Genomic DNA, 6,286 nt, shown 5'->3' on the forward strand with positions numbered 1-6,286 from the left:
CTAATTTTCAAAAAGCCCAGTAGCACTTTATATACATATTAAAATGTCTTCACACAGACCTAGATCAAACTGTTTCTGCTGCTGACTTAACCGCAGACTAAAAATGCCGTCCTCTTTCCATGTTTGAATATTCTGACCACCAATAAAGAAGAATTGTAACGACATACCGCCCTGAACACATTGTATGAAAGGGGGTCATATTCCTATGAGAAAAACGAAACACATTCAGTTACTGTATGAAAATTATCATTATCAAGTAAATTTAACTGTGACTGTGCTTACTTAGAAACTGGTAAGGCCTCAATCACATAGGCCCGGTGATCGACTGGCGATACCATGGCAACCACTGGTCACTAGAGAAAAATATCTATTGCCTGACCGATTGATGAGTTGTTGCTGGAGGTTGCTGTATGTTGCTAAGTCAAATTGGTCGGAAATATGAATACAGTGCTGCACCAGAAATGTTCTTGCGATTGCTTTGGAAGTTTGCTGTGATTGCATACAGTTTGCATGGAAGACATCAACTTATCTGCAAATGCTCGCCAACTACTTCCTGGGTGGTAGTGAAACTGTCTCCTTTCCTTTCCTGTCTCCTTTGTTTGCCTTTAACATAAAGGTTAAAAGGAAGAGCTTTTATTTTGAACACTCTTTAGCAAGTGTCTGCAAACAAGTCAGTCTTCCATGTAAACTAGGAGCTACTGTGGCAATCTGCTATGATCCAAAACAATTGCAAGAAGGGTTATGGTTCAGCACCATGTACCTCTTTGTGACCAGTGTCACCTAGGGACTGTCAGCAACCACTCACTAACTGGTCAGTGAATACACATCTTTCCCTAGTGACCAATAGTTGCCAGGGAGTTGATAGCTGGTCTCTAGGCTTGTGTGACTGAGAGCTAACTTAAAAGCCTTTTTATTCTCTTTTGTCACTTAAAGCAGGCTTCTCAGGCAGATGTTTATCTACAAATGCTTCCAAATTTTAATTTTCATTTATGACACTTATTGGGAACAGGCTTAAAATTTATAAAGCACTTAATTTAATTTCGTTTAGCACCTAAAAAAACCAGTTGTAAGTTATTTCATAGTCACCAAAACACTTCCCAAAATCATTCATCACTGACTAAGAAGGTAATTGTAACTGGAAGCAAATTCATTTCCTACACACATTAAACCACAGAATGGTGAATTTCAAAGTTTAAAAAAAATATTAGTTCAGTTTTAACTGAGCAACGAAACTCAGAAAGGTCAAGGCTGGTTTATTGCTGTGTGCGCTTGTCTCTTTATTTCCACATGTTCTCCTGTGTCCTCATGTACCTGCTGCCAGTGTTGGAGTCTTTAGTGACTGTGAACAGCTCAGGCCAAGAGTAACAGCTGACAATGTTATGTGCTTGTTCCCACTTTGTGCCTGCACCGCTGAAGGCTGCGAATTAAGCAGTAAACAGGCTGTTTGTCTACAAGTGAACATTTAATTAGAAACTTTTGACTGCATGTCTTGAAATAAACACACAGTCCCAGGTGGCCTGTGCGGGCCTGTGGCATGACCTGTCTATCAGCATTCAACTCCTGGAAGCACTCACTCTTAAACGACTCAAATTCATTATATAGACAGACAGCGCTAGGGACCACCAGGTGTACTGCTGTTGTCTTCTGGGTTCTGAGTTGGAAACATAAAGCACAGAGAAACAGAAACAACACAAATCAGCTACCAACAAACAACCTTGTGCATTAATTTAAGGCCATCTCTTGACTGGGATACCTGTGGTTCCTATCGCAGTCCAAACGCATGTTTATTAGGTTATCTTAATGATTCTAAATTGACAGCAGGTCCAAATGTATGTGTGTCTGTGTGTGTGTTTTGTTTCTATGTCTCTCTGTCTTGCCCTTGTACAGTACTAAAGACCTGTCCAGGGCGTACCACATCACCCATGCTATAGCCTTAACATGTGAGCAAGCGCTCTGTCAAGAAATACTGCTTCTGCATGTTGTTCAGCTGTAGCGCTTACTTTGAAATATATCTCAGTTTTTTCCACAGAGTTTATATTTAGACATTTTTGAAAAAGGCATTGCTTACCAGAGAAGAGTCATGCATAATAGGATTTCATTTTATTTATTTTTTCATTAAAAGCTTGACTAAAAATAGTTTCCGTGTAACTGCACGGATGTTCAACAACAAATGTTTTTGTTCCAACATCACAGTGTCCTCTGAGTAATTATTGTCTCCTGTTAGCAAGCAAAAATCTTATCTCTTACTGACACAACACTATCCTTACCAGTCCACAGGGAGTCAGCTGCTTTCGTGATTAGCATTCATTGAATACAGAAAGGACTGATTAAAAACACTAGAATTATGTCTCCCGCAGCACGGTTGAAATAATTGATTTTCTGGGGAGGGGGTTTAAAGGGTATTTTTGTCCTCGATGATTGTTTAACCAACAATGATTGATTATTTCAACTGGTCTGAACCTGTAGAGAATAATAACGCTTTTTTTTTTGTTGTTTGCAAAACCAAAGACGTGAGGTTAAGTGGGTTTTAGTGTAAGAAATATTTAAACTATCTATGATACATCAGCACTTCCTAACTGAGGTGATTTCTTTTGAAGACAAGGAGGATGTTGTTAGGTAATAACATTATTATGTGCGCTGGGACTTCATTGTATCGTGTCACCCTCTGATACCAGTTCTGGATGCTTTATCAGAATTTATTATTACTCAACAAACCCGAGCCTTCAAGCAAGCATTGCCAGTTTAAGATATCAGAATTATGAATAACACCTAGTAAATCTAGCACGCACTTATCTATGAGTTGGGTCTGAGCTGGTGTGGGTCTGTGAAGCACCTTCTGCTCCCTGTGGTCTGCTGCTGGCTAAGCCTTTGTTCATTTCACGAGCCACCTTGGCCACACCATCATCATTTATCATCTTTCGCTCCTCTTTTCCTTTCCTCTTGTCTCCTCCACCCTTCCCCCACATCCTCCCATTGTATTTTTCTACCTTGCTTTATCGCCACTCTTCGGCTACCTGGTGCTCCAGTGTTTGTTAAGAGCTGATGTAAGAAGATATCAACAATAACTAATGGCAAGAATTCAATAAAGCTGACAAATAATCTAGCGGATACCAACAGATAATCCTGCACTGCACTGTTATGGGCCACAGTCAACAAGAATGTGCTATAAACTACAAAAAACAACAAAAAAATAGACTCATACCAACTCACCAATCTAAGCCTCCAGCCCCTTCTAACTGATTAAATACAAAACACAATAACATCACATTTAATATTCAACCACCCAGTTTCTTCCAGTTATCCAGTTACTCAATTTAGTGTCATGGTGGGAGAGCTGGAGTCTATCCCAGCTGCCATTGGGTTATAGGTGGGGGACACCCTGGATAGGACACCAATCTGCCACAGGGCGGATACACAGAGAGGCAGACAGTCATAAACACTCATGTTCACACCTGAGCATCACCAGTTAGCCAGTGCATGGTTTTAGACCTGGAGAGAACCTATGCAGACATGGGGAGAACATCCAAACTCTGCAGAGAAAGACCCCAGACTGAATTCGAACTCTGTGAGGTGACACTGCTAAACACAGCATCGCCGTGCCACCCATTTGCTTTTCCTATATTCCTTTTAGTGGCAATGAAAGTGAATGACAAACGAGTTGCACTCAATTAGCTAACAAAAAGATGGGCTCGAGTATAGAAACTAAAGAAGAATTATTGATATGAAAGAAAAGAAAAATGACTCTTTGTCAGCATCACAAATCTACATGGTTCAAGATTTCAGCAATGGCAAGAGCCTCCCTCTGAGATTAATTATCAAGCTGCCATATTGCAACATTTGGACAAGACTATGATTCACACATAGATCCATATGCTGCAATGTCTTTGTTTTTTGTTTTTTTAAGAAATCCCGTTGAAAGTACCTCTGTGGAAATATCTATTGTTGACTCGTCCTGGGGTTCACTGTTATATTGCATTTTTTCTTGCCACCTGACTGCTGGGATTTGGAAATCGCACTAATATAATAAGGATAATACTAGCAAGAAAGTTTCATTGCAGTTTTATCCATCATTTTATCTGACCTGTGACCAGATACTGACAATACTGACTTTAAACCCCACTGTAAACAGCTTTGGGGGGAAACTAGCTTTCATTGAGCTGTTTGATTTATAGAATGTAATTTATTGATCTGTTTTTCTTTCTTTGATCAGCTTACTGCTACCCTACTGACACCACTGAGACCCACAGCCAATGACAATTAAGCAAATATTTGGGTAGTCAAGGAAGCCAAAGTACTTTACCAGTAACAAAAACGCACAAAAAGAGAAAGTCCACAGAAAGGGAAAGCCACAGCCGGCTGCTGCACCACCCTGTGAGTCTGAGCCTGTATGCCCCCTGAAATTTTTACATCTTTGGTAAAAGGCAAACATAGAATTTAGCGTTCAGTAGCCGAAAGAATGTGTTTTTGTGCTTTCATGTCAAATGTGAAGTGAAGTTTGCAAAAGGCACAATTAGATACAAAGTCTATACAATTAAGCCAAATGAGATGAGGTCGTCCCAACAATCCAGCGGCACAAACACTCAGAAATGGATCGCATGCTAACTGATGCTGTTTCAGGGCAGCTAAAGATGTAGGAACTTGAGATGATAGGTCTGTACTGTAAGTTTGCTGCTGTGATGCTTTTTTGTAATGTTGCCTCTTTACACCACCACAGTGGATGTGTAACCGGTGAATGTGTCTCTTCATTTGACAACGATGTACCTTCTCAAGAGCGTTCTTGTCTTGGCTAGATATCGTGAACCAAGAAAAGCATGATGCAATTATCCACTTTAGTTATCTTCTGTGGTCTTTGAGGCCTGTGAGCTTGTCAGTGCAGTCCTTTTTAAAGAATTTATCAAATTATTGATTTGGCCACCCCTGAAGGCTTTACTAGCATCTCTAGCCTAGTTTATGATCAGTGTGACGTCATCATCGCTTCTTCGCTGGTTTTGGTGCCTGAGGGCACGCCAGACTCGGTGCAGCCTTTGGATAAATGATAGGTATTGCCACTCAGAAAAATAGGTCTGCATCGGTGCGGGTATAGGAGCAGAATAAGTCAAAACAGAAAGCAAAGAAACTGTAACCTTTTTACTTATTTATTTTTGAGTTTTCTTCAGAAAGTCTCATCTTTTCACATTTTGTGATGGCATTTTTGGCTCATGCCAGCTCCACTTAGCACGATAATGACAAGCATAAACTATTTGTAGTGATGAAATTCTTCATTTGTGTCAATATTTCTTTGGACCACATACAGTAATGAGAATTCCAGTCAAAAACTAACAAATTCTGGTTCAGCACTAACTCCACATCATTTATCTGCGTAATATTTCATAAATAGAAAGGTAACAGACCTCACATAAAAGTGTTTGAAAATGGGAAACTTTGTATAAAAATGGCTGTAATTCCTAAACAGTTACAAACAATGCAAAACTTCAGTAAACAACTGATAGGTTTGTAGCATAAACCTATTCGCTGGAACGTTAAGACAATATAATTACACTGCTAAGCAAGACACAAATAGGCAAAGTTCTTCATGTTACTCGTGCACGGGAGAGAACCGGACAACCGCTTGACTCCAGTTGGTCTCGTCCGTTCTCCCATACACTGTCCTTTTATTGAGGTTACATGAATATGCATAGGTTCATTAACATACGACGTCTACATACAAACAAAGAGTACCTTGCCTGTGTGTGTGTGTGTGTGTGTGTGTGTGTGTGTGTGTGTGTGTGTGTGTGTGTGTGTGTGTGTGTGTGTGTGTGTGTGGGGACTGCTGATCAAAGGGTCAAACATCCTTGGTCAGGAAGAGGGTAGCCTCCCCCTCACCCTAGATGGTTCATCCTAGATAACACGGTGAGGAAGTCCTGCAGTTCATCTAAACAAAGAGCACTTAGACTAGAACAGACGCAACTACGTTAATCCTACCATAAAATAATAAGACACGGTATGACCTCTCATGCTCCCAAAGTGCTGTCTAATACACACAAAGTTTGCAGACTATCAAGGATCAAAACCTCTACCAATCTACAACTAATTACAAAACTCTAAGCATATATAAGTAAATATTTCTAAGCATAAATGACAATCAACAATACAAATCTAACATTTCCCCCCTTTTTGACCTTTATGCCTGAAAAGTTCCCAGGTATGAATACATCATGTCTGACAGTTTCAATGCAAACCTTTTTATACTCAGCATATGTCAAATCACCCTAAATTACTGAAAGGTACACAGTTTAATAAATGTATT

Source organism: Rhamphochromis sp. 'chilingali', assembly GCF_963969265.1.
Source record: "Rhamphochromis sp. 'chilingali' genome assembly, chromosome: 18".
Taxonomy (NCBI): Eukaryota; Metazoa; Chordata; class Actinopteri; order Cichliformes; family Cichlidae; genus Rhamphochromis; species Rhamphochromis sp. 'chilingali'.